This window comes from Neolamprologus multifasciatus, chromosome 23 (genome assembly GCF_963576455.1).
Source record: "Neolamprologus multifasciatus chromosome 23, fNeoMul1.2, whole genome shotgun sequence".
In the NCBI taxonomy this organism is placed as follows: domain Eukaryota; kingdom Metazoa; phylum Chordata; class Actinopteri; order Cichliformes; family Cichlidae; genus Neolamprologus; species Neolamprologus multifasciatus.
This window is the reverse complement of record NC_140460.1, coordinates 19,521,837-19,539,844: the sequence shown is the minus strand read 5'-3', so window position 1 is coordinate 19,539,844 and position 18,008 is coordinate 19,521,837.

The window sequence follows — 18,008 nt, the reverse complement described above, 5'->3', positions numbered from 1 at the left end:
TCAGGCCAGGGTCTTTCTGTGTGGAGTTTGCATGTTCTCCCGTGTTTGCGTGGGTTTTCCCCGGGTACTCCGGCTTCCTCCCACAGTCCATTTGAATCTTTTTAAAGGAAATTTTAAGTATTTAAATAAAAATAAATAAATTAGTATTTAGTAAGTAAACTATCTCGACAAGTGGTCAGGTACAAGGACTGGACTGAAAACAAGTGAAAAATCTGCTAATGTCCAAAGAAATATTTTAAAAGATCTTTAGAAAGCGTGGAGAACGACTGCTGAAGATCACTTTGAAAAACTATAAGAGTGCCTGGTTCATTGGAAGCAAAAGATAAAGAAAGGAGCAGTGGCTCAAGACTTTTGCCAAGTAGTCGACTTGAGGTGACTGCTGTTGTGATTTGGCACTATATAAATAAAACTGAATTGAATAATATCCACTAGTGGTGGTAAATTTGATTCTTTTTACTGAATCGAGTTTTAATGAGTCACTCACCAAAGTGAATCGGATTTTTTGAGTCATTTGATTCACTGAGTCAGCTGACCAGAGAGTGCAAAAAATGTGCAAAAAAGACTTAATTTCTCTCAAACTTAATTTGTTTCTCTTTTCATGTATATCCTACTGCTAAGATGAGTGATTCTAAAAGAAAACAACTATTTTATAGAGCAAAAACATTTCTAAAATTAAGCAATTTCCTATCAAAATTGCTTAATAAACATTTATTTTGTTTATTTTTATTTTATTAGTATTTTCCTTAAATGTGTCAGATATATATTTTCTCATCTAAATGTCCACTGAGCTGTGAGCCAGGGGGCGGTAATGCGCCTTAACATTGGTTGCCAACCAAGAAGAAGAAGAAGCTGTGAGCCAGGAGGGAGGGGTGAGCGAGTCCTGAGTGATTCGCTTACCATACGATTCAGCACAGGAAGGGAGGGGGTGAGTAGCTGAAATGCGCTGTTAGCATGTTAGCAGAGTGATGCTACTGTGAACTGAGGAGCTATTTTCTTGATGTGAGCTTCTACTCAGGGTTTTTTCTTCTAATTCAGAGCAGATATTTTTTTGTTACGATACTAGATGTTGTGTTTTTCTCCACAATTTTAATTATAAGCTAGATATATTGCTGCTAACAGCAACAGGGATGAGTCAGTGAGTCAGTTGTGAATCATGATTCATGAGTCAGTAAAGTGATTCTCGAGTATTGAACGATTCGTTCATGATTCGCGCATCACTAATATCCACCACTGATACTACTTGTAGTCTCAAACTGATTATAGTGGGTGATTTGCTTCTGACTCGTAAGGCATTTTTACACTTAGCTGAATTTTTAAATTATATTATTATGTTTTTTTTTATTTTAAATAATGACATTTGAATGGGAAAAGTGTAAATTCTACAAATGTAGAAAACAAGATAAAAATTTTCAGAGGCAGTGACTTCCTGACTGGAGATAAATATGATTTTCTGGCATCTTTAGCTGGACTTAATGTTAGCTGCCAGCATCGCTGTGGCTGATATAACAAATCACACAGTTATATCACTCAGTAGTAATGTTGTGTAACCTGTAAGTTTACGACTCCATCTACTGCTGAGAAAATGCAGCGCGTAAATATTTAGAGAAGGGAGCTTATTGAATTTAGACATAGCTGATCTTGAACCACCCAGTTTACCAGTTTACCTTTTGGACAGTTTCATACCTTATTTACCTGTATTTACCTGTATACCTTACCATACCTGTATTTTCATACATTTTAATGCATATTTTGTAGGAATCATTTAGACTTTTTAAACTATTATATTGTAATATTTGCATGGTTTTTTTTTTTAGTATTTCCTAATACTTTATTCTGACATTTGATGTGTTGCAATGATTCCATTAATATATTTCTTAGAGATTTATTGATTTTACATGCATTTCAATAATATTTTTACACGTTTTACATCAAATTTTACAAAAAAATCATTTTTTAATGGTCTTTTTATTTTTTTTTATATTTATTTTTATTTTACATTTGCTGATGTTTAATTCTGACATTTTAGTTAAAAAAATGTAATATCAGTTTTGGACACTAATATTTTGCCAATATTTTCTGGTATTTTTGAACAAACTCAAAACATGTTTTGATAAAGTATTAATGAGTTATTTTTTCATTTGTGCATAATTTTATAATGGTTTAAAGATGCTTGATGATTGAAAATGGTACCAATAATTCACTAAGTTAAATATTCATTAAATTTCATCAATAATTTCCAATCAGGCTGACCTGTAAAACTGGCATGTTTACATTAATTAATGAACATTGTCCCTTTCAAATAAATGTAAACATGAACAAAATCATATATTCTTAAGTTTGCTTTAATCTAGCATTTTACTTAAAATGTTTTTAAATTAAACATTCATCAATCTTCCTCTCTTTATCCAATTAAGTGTTGCAAAGAGGCTGGATCCTATCCCAGCTACCACAGGCAGGAGACAGAGTATACCCTGGACAGGATGCCAGTCTGTGAGTGTGAATGGAAAGACAACCATTCACACCTATGGGCCACGACCAAATTAACCTAACCCACTAACTACATTTGGACTGTGGACAGAAGCCGGAGTACCTGGACATTAGATTTGGATGGAGGACGTTCTTGATGTGAAACAACAGTGACAAGCACTGGGCCACTGTACTGCCCCATAAAATTAAACAGAATGATCAATCAAATGCATAAAAAGATTTAAATAGCGAAACAAATCATTAATGCCCTTCCTTATCCATGTTTTCCTTTTTCTCAGCCTTGATCTCTCATTTCCTCTCATCCCACCATCTTTATCTTTTTCCACAATCACTTCTCTTTAAATAGCCTGCTGGATAAACATCTGTCTGACTGCAGCTATTTGTCTTCCTAATGTGTTTCCACTCAGTGTGTATGCGTGAGGCCACCCAGTCTCTACAAAACAGTTCAGGGCTCCCACTCCTCCAATCCTCTACAGGCCTCCTCAAAATCCTCAAAAATCATTTTTCAAGTCCTGCAGTCCATGATCTGTCTTCTTTAAGACTTTCGGTTACTCTTCACGTCCACATAATTCAGTCTTTAAGTTCTCTTAGACATCTGCAGATCAGCCTCACCCCCAACCTCCAGGTTCAGATCTCTTTCCAAATCATCCACAAATCATTCTCCCAGGCCTTCAATTCAAGGAATCCAAAATCCTTGTAAGTTCTTGAATCTATCTGATGTTATCCTATCGTAAAATGAGTCTTTAATCCTTAGTAGTTTCCCAGTTCTCAGTGATTGCTAGTTCTGGACCATTTTCCCACTCTTTCAGTTGTTTGTTCTCTATTCAGCCTCTTTTCTATCGTTAGTCCCCCCAAAGGTCTCTTTCAAAGTTGTCTTTTACCCTTTGTGTCATTTCCACAGTTTCCAAGTACTCCAATACCCAAGTAACGTAATGCCTTTTTTATATCTCCCTTCTAGTCGTCTTAATCTTGTTAATTTACTGTGAGTACACCTCTAAAGTCACAGATCAATTTTTGAGTTCTTCCCTGGGTCTTTTAGCCTTTTTAAGTCATCTTCTAGTCTTTGAGTTCTTCAGATGTTCCTTTCAGGCCTCTTCTCTCCATAAAATGTTGAATTCACTTTAAAGTTGTTTTTCTCTAGTCCAACGTAATGCATAATCTTCAGAGTCCTCAGTTTCCACAGATATCCTCTAAGTTGCCAAATCCTCTAGTCTTCTAGTCCCTTCTAAGTCCTATTGTCCATTAATGGTCATCCTCCCAGTTCTGCACTCCCCTAATAGGAATCTTGTATTAAGCCTTGACATTTGTCTTGTCCTTACCAAGTCCTCTCACAAGTACTACAGTTTCATACCATCTCTTCTAGATATATCATAGTCTACGCGGAAGTCGATTCAATTTTCTAAGCTACTAAAATCCATCTTAAGTTCTAGAAATAGACAGAAATGTGTTGAACATTTCACCCAAAAACACCCTCAGTGGGCAAATCAGGACATAACTGCTTTTACATCTGTGACAATTAGTGACAGACTGTTAACGAACCTTCCTCACACGCACAGAAACCACAATGTTACATAGTCATGCTGACCACGCCCCCGGGCTGTCAGTCAAACATCCCCTCCCAGGAATGTAAGTTGCACAGTGTGTGTGTGTGTGCGCACACTCAAGTCTACAAACGCAACAACTACAAGAATGTGTTTATTTAAAGTATGTGAGTGTGTGTGTGCGTGTTTGTGTGTTGGGATGCAGACAGTAACAGTGCAGTTCTGGCAGACGTTCAGGAGTAATCCATCACAGATTAGTCATTACCTGCTTCAGTTGTTAGTCACCTCATTTCACCGCTCCTGCTGTATAGCCTCTGTTGTTTTTACAACTATTTCAAATAACTACCCCAAAACAGCAACCATTTTATGTTTAGCTGTTTATTCTAATACGTTTTTAAAGTGCTGTTTAGATTTTCACCACATACAATGGAGTTTTTTCAGTTTTTTACAGGTTAGATTAGTCTTTAAAAGTTAAATTATACAATTTCTTCACTGATCCACACACACTGTAAAAATAGAAACAGGCTTTGGTACGTTCTGTGCATGTAATAACAGTAAAATACTGAAATTTAAATGAAACATAAACTTCTCAATTAAAACTTTAGAAATCTTTTTTTGACAGGAACTGCCTCAGGTATTCTTGAGACTGATCCTTCAAGAGTCCCCATCTTCTCGGAACTTGATTGTTGTTTAAATCTCTCCAGTGTTGCCCTGTTCAGTTCAGGCCTGGGCTTTACGAGTTTTCTATTAGAGAGTTACATTTCTTTGCTGCATGGATGATTTGGATCATTGTGTTGGTTAAATATAAACCCCAACAACTTTCTGCATTAATTTCTGCCTCTACACTGGCTTCTGTTGTAGTTACTGTGGTTGGAAAACACCCCAACAGCATGATGCTGTCACCACCATGTTTCACATTAGGGATGGCGTTAGTGTGGCAATGCTCAGTGCCAGGCTTTTTCCTGATCCCATTGTAGTTCCTGACATAGTGGATCCTGATCTGTTTGTTTGTATGCAAGGGCATAACTTTCAGCATGACTTTGAAATAAATGCAAGTCAGTGTAAAGTATGTTTCAAGCCTGTAACACACATTTTTCCAAAACTTTCCTCTGTCCCCCAAGAATTTAATATTGGCAACCTATAAAGTGGTGCTTTTGAACTTATGGGCAACCTATGGACATCCAACCCGATATCATGACAAAGCGTGTAATAAACACACCGGTCCACTGTGTCCATTCCATGCTTTGCCTCTTCAAAATGTGAAATGTACGCACATGCAGAAGTTGCAGTAGGTTGCAGTAAGCTGCAGTAACAGCAGTGATATTTTATTTTATGCAAATATTAACACATTTACATGTAAATACACATTAGCCGCCTAGCCTAATCATTTCTGACGATTAAGGACCCTGGAATGTTTTTGCTCACTGCTTTAAATATATTATCTCCTCCTGCTGGTAAGACAATTTCTCCATGCAGTAAAGCAATTTCTGCATGCATGTCCATTTCGCTTTTTGGAGAGGCAAAGCACAAAGTGGACACGGTGGACCAACATGTCTATTACACGTTTTACCGTGATACTGGGTTGGACCAGCCTGGGACCAACCCGGCCGATTTATTTTAAAACTCATATTTTGTACTTTGTATGGATATTTCAGTCTTTAACTCATAATGAAGTTAAGTAGAAGATTTTTAACTAACTTTCCAACTCTTCCAGCAACAAATCTAATAAAATCCTTTTACATTATTTGTTCTTTCAAATTTCATCTACAGTCAACCTTCAGTCAAAAATAGACAACTGGGACAAGTGTAAGATCGATGACATAAGGTCAGGTGCAAGGAGAGGCCTGTGTGCAATCATGTGGACTGTGGCAAGTCAGAATTTATTATGCTGATATCATGTGAAAGCAAACAAGTTTTCTTCCCAAACCTCTTGTGAACTCTGCCACACAGAGACACAGTCATCCGCAGATCAGCTGCCTCCATCTGAACAGATGGGAGCTGGTAAAAAGCAGAGAGAAATGAAGAGAGTTTACTCAAACTCAGAGCAACAAAGCGGCCCTCTCCAAGTCCACAAAAGCCATGTAGACTGGTTGGACAAACTCAAATATCCTCAAGAGGATAAAGAGTTGGTCCAAAGATCTGTGAAAGGACAAAAAAAAAAATCAGATTGTTCCTCCTGAATCCAAGGTTTGATTAATGGACAGATTCTCCACTCTCAAACCTTGGAATAGACCTTCCTAGGGAGGCTGAGGAGTGATTCCTAGGAAGGAGTAATCCCTCTGTAACTACAGCTCACCATCCAGCTCTCCTTCTTCAAAACGGGAATCACCATCCAAATCTGCCAAGACTAATCTTTGTCTTGGTGCTGCCTTAAACTTCCTCACGATATTGCGAAGGAATATTAATCAAAACAGAGCTGCAACATCCAGAGCCTAAAGGAACTGTGGGTGGCTATCTGCCTTAATGATGTCACTCCTAGTGATAGGCAAGTCATGCCCCTCATCCCCAGACTCTGCTTCATTTATGGAAGCCATGTCATTGAGGAGGTCCCCAAAGAATTCCTTCCACAGCCCAAATATATCCTCAGTTGAAGTGAGTAGCACACCTGGCCCAGGCACTTATCCTTGGGCTTCCCTTCATTGCTGTTTGTCTGGCCCCTCACCCAAGACCAATTTGCCTTGCGACACCCTACAAGAGGAAAAAGCCCACGACAACACAGTTCCTGGGATTTTTGGGAAACATAAACCTTGCCAATGCAAAAATGTGGCATTTCAGAGAGGGATCCATTACATTTTGATGTTAATGTTTTTTGCCTTGGGAGACGAAGAAAGAGTCCATGACAACATAGCTCCTGGGGTATAAACAAAAACCTGTAAACAAAAAATGTTCACATCAAATATTAATGAATAATAATGACCACGTGCTTTAATGTCTTTCTAATTTCATATTCTCTCTCCAAAATTTTACAAGTACCTTGGAGCTAAACCAACCAGTTAATCAACTTTTTACACTTTTCTGTTTCATCATTTAAGTCTTTTTTTTTTTTTAGAAGAAGAACAAGCTTCTAAACAGTTGATATCACCCTGTTTTCTTTGACGCTAAATAGTGCATTTAGGGGATTTTTTTGACTGGTTGGTCAGGCAAAATAAGATAATTAAATATGTTGATCTGCTAGCACGGGGCGCCCACACAAACACACTGAATAATGGTGGCTATTTTCAACATGAGAAGAAATTCATTACACATTGGAAAAGTTTGGCTTTAGGGCATTGTGCCAGACAGGTTTTATAAAAGAGGCTAAACATTGTGAAAGGGCTATTTAAACCCAAAGTAGTTTCTTGTTTATATTTTCCACATCGCTGGCAATAAGCTGGCAACAGTGAGATGGATCTGTCACTCTCAGCTTGTTACATATGTAAGGTTAGAAAGGATCAGAATGTGTCACATTGGATAGTCATCATATTTTACCCAAAACCACTTTCCAATCTCTTCCCGATGCTAACCAGTGAGTTAAAACCAAATGCTTAAATAAAAGACAGTCAGAGAAACAAAAAGTAAAAACTGAAACAAAATACCTATTTTGGTAGATAACCTTCACATTCCATGTCTTGAAAGGATGTTTCTAATTTTTCAGATATTGTGCAAATGCAAGAAAGCAGTCCTACATATTTTTTAATATCCACATTGAAAGACATATCCTGGTCAAAATTGACTTGAAGATTCCTCACAGCGTTGCTGGAGGCAAATGTAATGCTATCTAGAAGAAGTATCTGGTTTGAAGCCATGTTTCTAAGATTTTTAGGGCTGAATAAAATAACCTCAGTTTTATTTGAATTTAGAAGAAGGAAATTAGAGGTCATCCAGGTCTTTATGTCTTTAAGACAGTCCTCAAGTTTAACTAATTGATGTGTCTAGTAAGGCTTCATTGACTGATAAATTGAGGTATCATCTGCATGCCTTTGCTTGACACTGCCTAAGGGAACCATGTATAACAAGCCTATTCAAATGGCGGCCCGCGGGCCACATGCAGCCCAGAAGCAACCTGCGAGTGGCCCTGCCTGTGGTCCTGGCAGAAACACAGAGAAAACGCAAAAAAGTAATTGATTAAATGTTTTTTTTTTTTAAATAAAAATTCCTACAGTGTAGTGTACACTGTGAATGCAACACTATAGCCTAGCAATATTTAACCCACAATGCACCGTGATGTAAACATATTAAATTCTTGTAAAGTGTAGAAGTAAATTTAAATCTAATTTGATATACAAAGAGGTGTTTACAAGGGTTATAGATCTAGTTATGTAGCTATTTGGTGGTTCCGTGTTTTGATATTTACATTTTTACACATTTAAAGGTTTACACATGCATGTTCAAAGCAGTAATAAGTATGTGTTATATCTACCTAGTTGTTTTCCCTGCACTGAGCTGTGTATAAGAGTAAGGAGGCTGCTAAAAAACGTTATCCGTCTCCATCTTGCTGTTCCTAATCATTCAGAGAGATTCCAAACCATCTAGTGAACCCTCACGTTACACCAGACCTTCCAAAAGTCTGGGCCCGCCCCCTGGGGGGGCAGAGCCATTGCGGGGGGCGGTATGAAGAGAGGGGAAAAAAACAAAACGCTTGGACACTGCTAGCACGGGGCGCCCACACAAACGCAAAGCAGGAGATGAAGCATCGCTGAATATGTTTCCAAACCAACTTCATTCTAAGCCAAAGACTAGAAAATATGGTGAAACATATCTTCCCTTTGGCTTCACCTGGACAAGTGCCGAGGTAGGTCTCCCCTGCAGAATTAGTTTTCCCTTCGTGGGGAGCAGCCTTGGGCTCTCCAAATCACGGACAAACAGTATCCCACATTCTTGATTTTTAGTTCACGAACACTTGTTGCAATGACTAACTACTCCTGACATTTTGGAGATGTTAGCTCTTTATACAGTAAAGTTACAGCGGGATACAAATAATATCAGGCTGATCCTGCCACAATTTATTCCCTGGGTTCAAATCCCGGACAAACAGTATCCTAAAGCTGTTTATGTTTTTAAACCCATTTTGCACAGAGAGGCATTTTTTGAAAAATGTATTGACAGCAATGTTGAATATTATTACAGAGGAAAAAAAAACAACTACACACCATGACGCCTCTGCCTTTCTAAATGGAGGGACAGTAACTGCGTGTGTATGTGAGCATGTAAAACCTGCAGATAGTCAGATTAACAGTAAACAATAACGTGGCGCACAGCGTGACGTCAAAAAAGGCACATACCTTTGACGTTGCGTGACGAACTCTGTATTCCTCGTCCACACGTAAATGCAAAAAATGGGTTTTAAAAAAATCTCAGTTTTCGGTGATTTGAAACGCCGTTTACGTGTGGACGAAACAGCTGCATTTTCAAAAATACCCGTGTTGGTGCGGACGTAGCGTAAAAGAGTTAGTAATGTATTTTATTACTACCTGTAATTTATTGCAGTTAACTTGTATTTGCTTAATTGTTTACTAAATGTTTGAGGTGTGAAATAAACCGCAATGGAGCAAAATATGGGTGTGTATGGTTGGACGATGTGTGCACAAACACATCCTCCAACGTGGGGGGGCGTAAACATTTTTCTTGTAAAACAAAGGGGGGCCTAGCAAAAAAAGTTCGAGAACCACTCCGTTACACTATCATCGTAATGTATGATGCGGCAACAGCATGTCTTTCTCAGTCCAAAAGCGTAAAATTGATAATAAAAACCGTCGGTTTAACCCTGCCTGTACTGACAAATATTTTTTCCGCCAAATACAAATGCCAAACCTATGTGTTTAATTTGCAGTGAGTGTGTTGCGGTACTTACGAAGGCACCACAATGACAAACACCAGAGTTCCTGCACAAACTTTCCAGAGAAATCTCAGGAGAGGGCTGCAAAAGTACAGTTTAATTGCGAGTTTAGTAATCTCACAACCGGAGTTGTACTACCATGATGAGGGTCCTGAACAGCCCAAGAGAGAGCTGCAGCAGCTTCCCTTCTTGTTTGCTGGATCTTGGCGAAGAAGAAAAGGCCTTTCACAGATTGTGAAACAGTGAAATACTGCATGCTGGCCATGGTGGATGCGGTGATAAGTGACGAAAAAATTAAAGTAAGAGTGACATCTGCTATTAAAAACGTACCCCTGTCAGACAGTTCAAATATTCGTAGAGTTGAAGTTCTGGCTTTAGACGAGTTTGAAATGCTGTTAGATGATCTGAAGAAAACTGATGTAATGTCTATAGCAGAAGATGGGTTCACAGACAGAACTGATAATGCACAGTTGTGCATATATGTCCGTTTTTTGGATGGCAAATTGCTCGGCTTAGTACCGTTAGAGGGACACACAGCTGGCGAAATAATGTTTTAGAAGATTTCAGCTTTTTTGAGGAAGTGGTCTGGAAATGAAGCGTGTCTGTATACATGTATACTCCATCCATGGCAGAAAAAGTGAGTGGCCAGCAAAATATTTATTTTAATTTGAAAGGGAATTATCAAAATGTTTTTTGTTATTATTTGAAATGTGAAAAAAAAAAAAAAGGTTTGGTTATAGCTCCCTTTTTTTAAATGGACCTCTTGACGTGCATTTGTGAGAGGTCACCAGATTTACAGGGGGAAAAAGAATTAAAAAAAATACTTGTTTTTTAATACAGTTGTGTGGGTTTGGAATTGATCATGATCTGCTGCTTACTGGCTGCCAAAAAATATCTGGCCCAGATAAATTCCTTGGTTTGAAAATCTGGCCCAACTAAATTTTTAGTTGACTAGCCATGATGTATAATATAATGCAGAATTGGTCCTAGGACAGAACCCTGTAGAACTCCATAAATAAACTTTGTATGTGAAGAGGAATCTCCATTTACATGAAGAAACTGGAGTTTCTTAGATATATATGAATCAAACCACTACAGTGCAAAGCTTTTAATTTCTATGGCATACTCTAATAATTTTTAACTTTCACTAATGCTCTGTTCTATGATGAGTTCTGAAACCTGACTGAAATGCTACAAATGAAATACTTCTCTGCAGACGGTCAGTTAGCTATTTTACAACTACTCTTTAAATAGTTCTTGAGGTTTTGCTTCCAACGACTCCTGGGTTTCACTAGATGACTTGGGTTTTGAATTACAACCATGCTTCTGTGACCCATAAAGCTAACCTAGTTAGCAAGTAGTTTCTACCCATTTGGGAGTCTCAACTTCCAATTTGTCTAACCCCCGCAAAATCTCTTATTTACAGATGCTTGACTTTAAAAGCACGTGCTCACTGAAAGAATTTGGACAGGTTTTTTTCTTAGTATTATCTTAGTACTTTTTTTGATTTTAGGAAATTAAGTTGAATTTGGGCCCAGAAATGGTTAATAATATCAGATTTAATAAGCAGACATATCAGTGAAGTATTTCTCACTAGATAACATTTGCATTGTATTTACAGTCATAAAAACATAACTGTCACAAGCTTAGTAACTGTTTATTTGATCAAAACTCACATGCAAACAAATTGAAACAGAGTCAGCTTGGAAACAGAAGTCCGTATGGTCCCTGAATACTTGGTACGTAACAGATTTGATTGTTGACCTTCATACAAGCCTCAGTTAACCAAAGCAAATGGAAAAACAGCTCAGTTCAAGCTCAGAACAAGACGAATGGAAATGGTTGCCAAAACTGCAGTAGAGCTGGTCGAACTACACACACACACACCTTTGACAGTTTGCCTAATTATTCTAAAATTTCTTGAAGTAATATTTTGGGAACATCAAGCTAAACGCAAACAGGCAGGCAGGCAGGCAGGCAGGCAGACAGATCATTACCTTGTTAAAGGACTTGCATTATTTCTATTATTACTCCAGCTGTGTGTTATTGAACAGTCAGGAGAAATTCCTGCAGCTGCAGACAGGTTTGTGTGAGTTTTTTTCTTTTTTGAACAGGATAAACAAAAGATTCAAATACCTGAAGTTTTAACAGTTTTTAAATGTTCTATGGTTATTCAAAAGTTTAGTCACGCACATGTTTATGAGTGGTTTGTTGGCACTAAAGTTGAAAATAAAGACGTGTGCGTGTTGTGTGAAAAGGTCAGAGACATTAGTCAGATTGGCTCAGAGACAAGAGAGGAAATATTCCCTTCAAACATGAAACTGTGCAGCAGCCAAAGTCAACAGTTCTGCTATGTTGTTCACCCTGTCAGAGACAAACGGCTCCTCCAATGGCAAGTCACACATTCACATCCAGGCTCACCAACAGCATGATTTACCTCTGATCTACTGAACAAGACGACAGGACAAGGGGGCGGTGTGGCAGCAATTTTTCACACCAGTCTATTAATTAATGAAAGACCAAGACAGACTTTTAATTCATTTGAAAGCCTGATGCTTAGCCTCGTCCACCCCAGCTGTGAAACTCAGAAACCAGTCTTACTTGTTATCATCTATCGTCCACCTGGGCCTTACACAGAGTTTCTGTCTGATTTCTCAGACTTTATATCTAATTTAGTTCTGAGCTCAGATAAAATAATTATTGTGGGTGATTTTAACATCCATGTTGATGCTAAAAATGACAGCCTCAACATGGCATTTAATCTGTTGTTAGACTCAATTGGTTTCTCTCAAAATGTAAAAGATCCCACCCACCACTTTAATCACACTCTAGATCTTGTTTTAACATATGGCATAGAAACTGAACATTTAACAGTGTTTCCTGAAAACCCTCTCCTGTCTGATCATTTCTTGATAACATTTACATTTACAATAATTGATTACGCAGCAGTGGAGAGTGGACTTTATCAAAGTAGATGTCTTTCTGAAAGCGCTGTAACTAAGTTTAAGAATATAATCCAGCCACTGTTATCATCGTCAATGCCCTGTACCAACACAGAGCAGAGCAGCTATCTGAACGCTACCCCAACAGAGGTCGATTATCTTGTTAATAATTTCACCTCCTCACTACGTACGACTCTGGATACTGTAGCTCCAGTGAAAACTAAGGTCTCTAATCAGAAGTACCTGACCCCGTGGTATAATTCTCAAACACGTACCCTAAAGCAGATGACTCGTAATCTGGAGAGGAAATGGCGTGTCACAAATTTAGAGGATCATCATTTAGCCTGGAGAAATAGTTTGTTGCTTTATAAGAAAGCCCTCCGCAAAGCCAGAACAGCTTACTACTCATCACTGATTGAAGAAAGTAAGAACAACCCCAGGTTTCTCTTCAGCACTGTAGCCAGGCTGACAAAAAGTCAGAGCTCTTTTGAGCCAACCATCCCTTTAACGTTAACTAGTGATGACTTCATGAACTTCTTCACAAATAAAATTTTTATCATTAGAGAAAAAATTACCAATAATCATCCCACAGATGTAATATTATCTACAGCTACTCTTAGTTTCATTGATGTTAAGTTGGACTCTTTTTCTCCAATTGATCTTTCTGAGTTAACTTCAATAATTACTTCCTCCAAACCATCAACGTGTCTTTTAGACCCCATTCCTACAAAACTGCTCAAAGAAGTCCTGCCATTGATTAATTCTTCGATCTTATATATGATCAACCTATCTCTAATAATCGGCTATGTACCACAGGCCTTCAAGGTGGCTGCAGTTAAACCTTTACTCAAAAAGTCATCTCTAGACCCAGCAGTCTTAGCTAATTATAGGCCAATCTCCAACCTTCCTTTCATATCAAAAATCCTTGAAAGAGTAGTTGTCAAACAGCTAACAGATCATCTGCAGAGGAATGGTTTATTTGAAGAGTTTCAGTCAGGTTTCAGAGCTCATCACAGCACAGAAACAGCTTTAGTGAAGGTTACAAATGATCTTCTTATGGCCTCTGACAGTGGACTCATCTCTGTGCTTGTCCTTCTTGACCTTAGTGCAGCATTTGATACTGTTGACCATAATATCCTATTAGAGCGATTAGAACATGCTGTAGGTATTACAGGTATTGCACTGCAGTGGTTTGTATCATATCTATCTAATAGACTCCAATTTGTGCATGTAAATGGAGAGTCCTCTTCACACACTGAGGTTAATTATGGAGTTCCACAGGGTTCAGTGCTAGGACCAATTCTGTTTACATTATACATGCTTCCCCTAGGCAGCATCATTAGAAGACATAGCATACATTTTCACTGCTATGCAGATGACACCCAGCTCTATCTGTCCATGAAGCCAGATAACACACACCAATTAGTTAAACTGCAGGAATGTCTTAAAGACATAAAGACTTGGATGGCCACTAACTTTCTGCTTCTTAACTCAGATAAAACTGAGGTCATTGTACTCGGCGCTGAAAAGCTTAGAAATATGGTATCTAACCAGATTCTTACTCTGGATGGCATTACCTTGGCCTCCAGTAACACTGTGAGGAACCTTGGAGTCATTTTTGACCAGGATATGTCCTTCAACGCACATATTAAACAAATATGTAAGACTGCGTTCTTCCATTTGCGCAACATCTCTAAAATTAGAAATATCCTGTCTCAGAGTGACGCTGAAAAACTAGTTCATGCATTTATTACTTCCAGGCTGGACTACTGCAATTCATTATTATCAGGATGTCAAACTCACTGAAAAGCCTTCAGTTAATCCAAAATGCTGCAGCAAGAGTACTGACAGGGACTAGAAAGAGAGAGCATATTTCTCCTGTTTTGGCTTCCCTTCATTGGCTTCCTGTTAAATCCAGAATTGAATTCAAAATCCTGCTCCTCACATACAAGGTCTTAAATAATCAGGCCCCATCTTATCTTAATGACCTTGTAGTACCATATCACCCTATTAGAGCACTTCGCTCTCGCTCTGCAGGCCTACTTGTTGTTCCTAGAGTATTTAAAAGTAGAATGGGAGGGAGAGCCTTCAGTTTTCAGGCCCCTCTTCTGTGGAACCAGCTTCCAGTTTGGATTCGGGAGACAGACACTATCTCTACTTTTAAGATTAGGCTTAAAACTTTCCTTTTTGCTAAAGCATATAGTTAGGGCTGGACCAGGTGACCCTGAATCCTCCCTTAGTTATGCTGCAATAGATGTAGGCTGCCGGGGGATTCCCATGATGCATTGAGTTTTTCCTTTCCAGTCACCTTTCTCACTCACTATGTGTTAACAGACCTCTCTGTATTGAATCGTATCTGTTATTAATCTCTGTCTCTCTTCCACAGCATGTCTTTTATCCTGTCTTCCTTCTCTCACCCCAACCGGTCGCAGCAGATGGCCGCCCCTCCCTGAGCCTGGTTCTGCCGGAGGTTTCTTCCTGTTAAAAGGGAGTTTTTCCTTCCGACTGTCGCCAAAGTGCTTGCTCATAGGGGGTCATATGATTGTTGGGCTTTTCTCTGTATCTATGAAGCGCCTTGAGGCGACATTTGTTGTGATTTGGCGCTATATAAATAAAATTGAATTGAATTGAATTGAATTGACAAAGGATCCTTAAAGCCACTGGCTATAAAACACCCTCAAAGAGATTAAAAAATGATAACGAATGATAAAAATTACTTTCAAATTTAAATAGAGTTGCAGTATGTAACCACAAACTGATATATAATGAACATATAATGAACATATAATGATAAAACTTAATGTACCTTCATATGTACAATGGCTTTGTGACGGGGAAGGTAACTTCTAAAGAACTGCTGTCATACACTTGACTCGGTACTTACTATATGTTGTTTACATTTGTTGTTTGTACCTTCTAGAGACCAATCTTGAAAAAGGATAGAAAGAAATACATTTAGTTGAGTCTTGGCTAACAAAATACTAAACTCAGCTTGCCCTAAGGCTTTACAGGGTTGATCTTGGCAGATACTCATTTAACAAAAACCAATGAACCACTTGAAATTTTCACACAAGCACCCACAAAACAACAACAAAACTAAAATGAGTACTGTTGTCTACAACCATAGGAAGAGTAAGATGACAAAATATATTCAGCTCCAAATATAATTACATATTAATATAATGTGTCACTCAACATGCCTCTCCCATCAGAGCACTGATTAATTCCAGAGCACTACCAAAAGGAATTCCTTTGATGTCATTTTGATGAAACCCTGCAAAGAAATGACGCTACTTCAGTGCGCAGTCCAGCACAAGCACGTCAGAATACTGTGCAAATCATTAAAAGCCCATTGTAATTGAAAATAATACAAAAGCAATATGGTGAATGTTTGGTAAGGTTATTTTGAGTTTGATGACAGCAACACATTCCCAAAAAGACAAGCGTAGCTAAAGACAGCATAAGATGTGTGAGTCATCAAAAAGAAAGACGTCACACACAACGCGCTCTATTTAGACCCAGACCAAACAATATTGTTTGACTGATGGCCCCTTAATATAAAGACTTCGGACTTCACGTTTCCCAATTTTTGCTTAAGTTATTTTGGTATTTACATAATAATGTAAATAACCTAATAATTATCCTTATTGCTGTTTTAGAGAGGAGCGGTGCTTCAATGGATAGTTGCAGATTTCTGTCAGAAACGGCAGATTGTACAGTATAAATAAAATGTTCACGTTTCTCCAACGTTGTCTTCCCAACAGTTTCACTGACATCTACACGGGATGGCCAGGAAGCGTTCGCGATGTCTTCTCGGTGCTTCTCCGGCGCTGATAATTGTCGTCTGTCTTGTGTCAGTGACGTAAAAGACGGATTTATTGTGACATGGCCATTCAAACAGCAGTCACTTTCTAAAACATCAGATATGTATCGGATTCAGTACCACATACGAAAGTGTCACGGCTGGGGCGGCAGTCGTGTGGAGGGTGAGAAAGGAGGATCCAATGGCAGACAATGGTGGAGGTGCAAGTGGGTTTTATTTACAGTGCAAATAACAGAAGTGAGGGCAGGACAGAACATAAACCTAAACTGGGTGAAACTAACAAACAAACCTGGAACATAAGGTCAGCGGGAGAAACTCGGAGATAGCAGATTAGGACGGCAGAACAGAGAGACGTAGAGAAACCTAGGGAATGAACACAGACGACGCGACGAGAAACACAGGCAGACACCAACTATAAATACACACACCAGGTAATCAGGAAATGGCACACAGGAGGGCAACACAACTGGGAGGAATCAGGGCTGACGGGACAGGGGAAATGTAAAATGAACATACTCACATCAGACAGAGACCTTCACAATAAAACAGGAAACTCAGACACGAGGAACCAAACAAGACACAGAACTAAACAGACAGCTTCACAAACAGGCGGGGTGACACGATAGACAGACAGAGACACAGACGCAGACTCAAAGGCAGACCGAATATAACACATAGAACTCAAACAGTAATAATCAACAACATCATAATAAACTAGAAGCGCTGGGTCACCGACCCAGGACCATGACAGAAAGTGACTCAGATCGGATTTGAAAATATCGGATTTGTGTTGTTCACAGTGTCATACCATGATCGGATATGGGTCGCATAGGGTCAAAAAATCGGATTTGATGCACTTTTGCCTGCAGTGTGAACGTAGCCTAAGCCACCCGAGAACCCAAAGTGATGTTAAAGCTGAGTGAATGATGACCCCAGACAAGGAGTCATCTGTTTGTTGCCTGAACTTCAACAGATGTTTGACTGCAAACAGTTTTGACCTGTTCATGTTTCTAAAGGAGAATCACTGCAGTGGTCACTAATCACAAGTCTTTTGTGGTGTTTTTTCATCTTTGCTTTGTGCTGTCGGCTTTGTGTTTATACCTAAATACATAGTGAAAAATCTTATGTGTGTCCTCATTAGGATAGGAATTTGTGTTGGTGTATAAGAAAGTAGTCTGCAGATTTATATGGTTTATTGGCAATTATGAGACAATGCATTTCAGGTAATTTTAAGGAGAAACACTGAAGTAATGTTACGAGTAAGGCAAAGATTACTTTCTTTTGGGAATAATTAAGTAACATACTGCTTTAGTTTTAAGAAAAGTCTAATTTTGTAATACATTATAAACAGTTGACCACACAGCATTGAATTAATTTGTATGAATGTGATTTCTTTTATG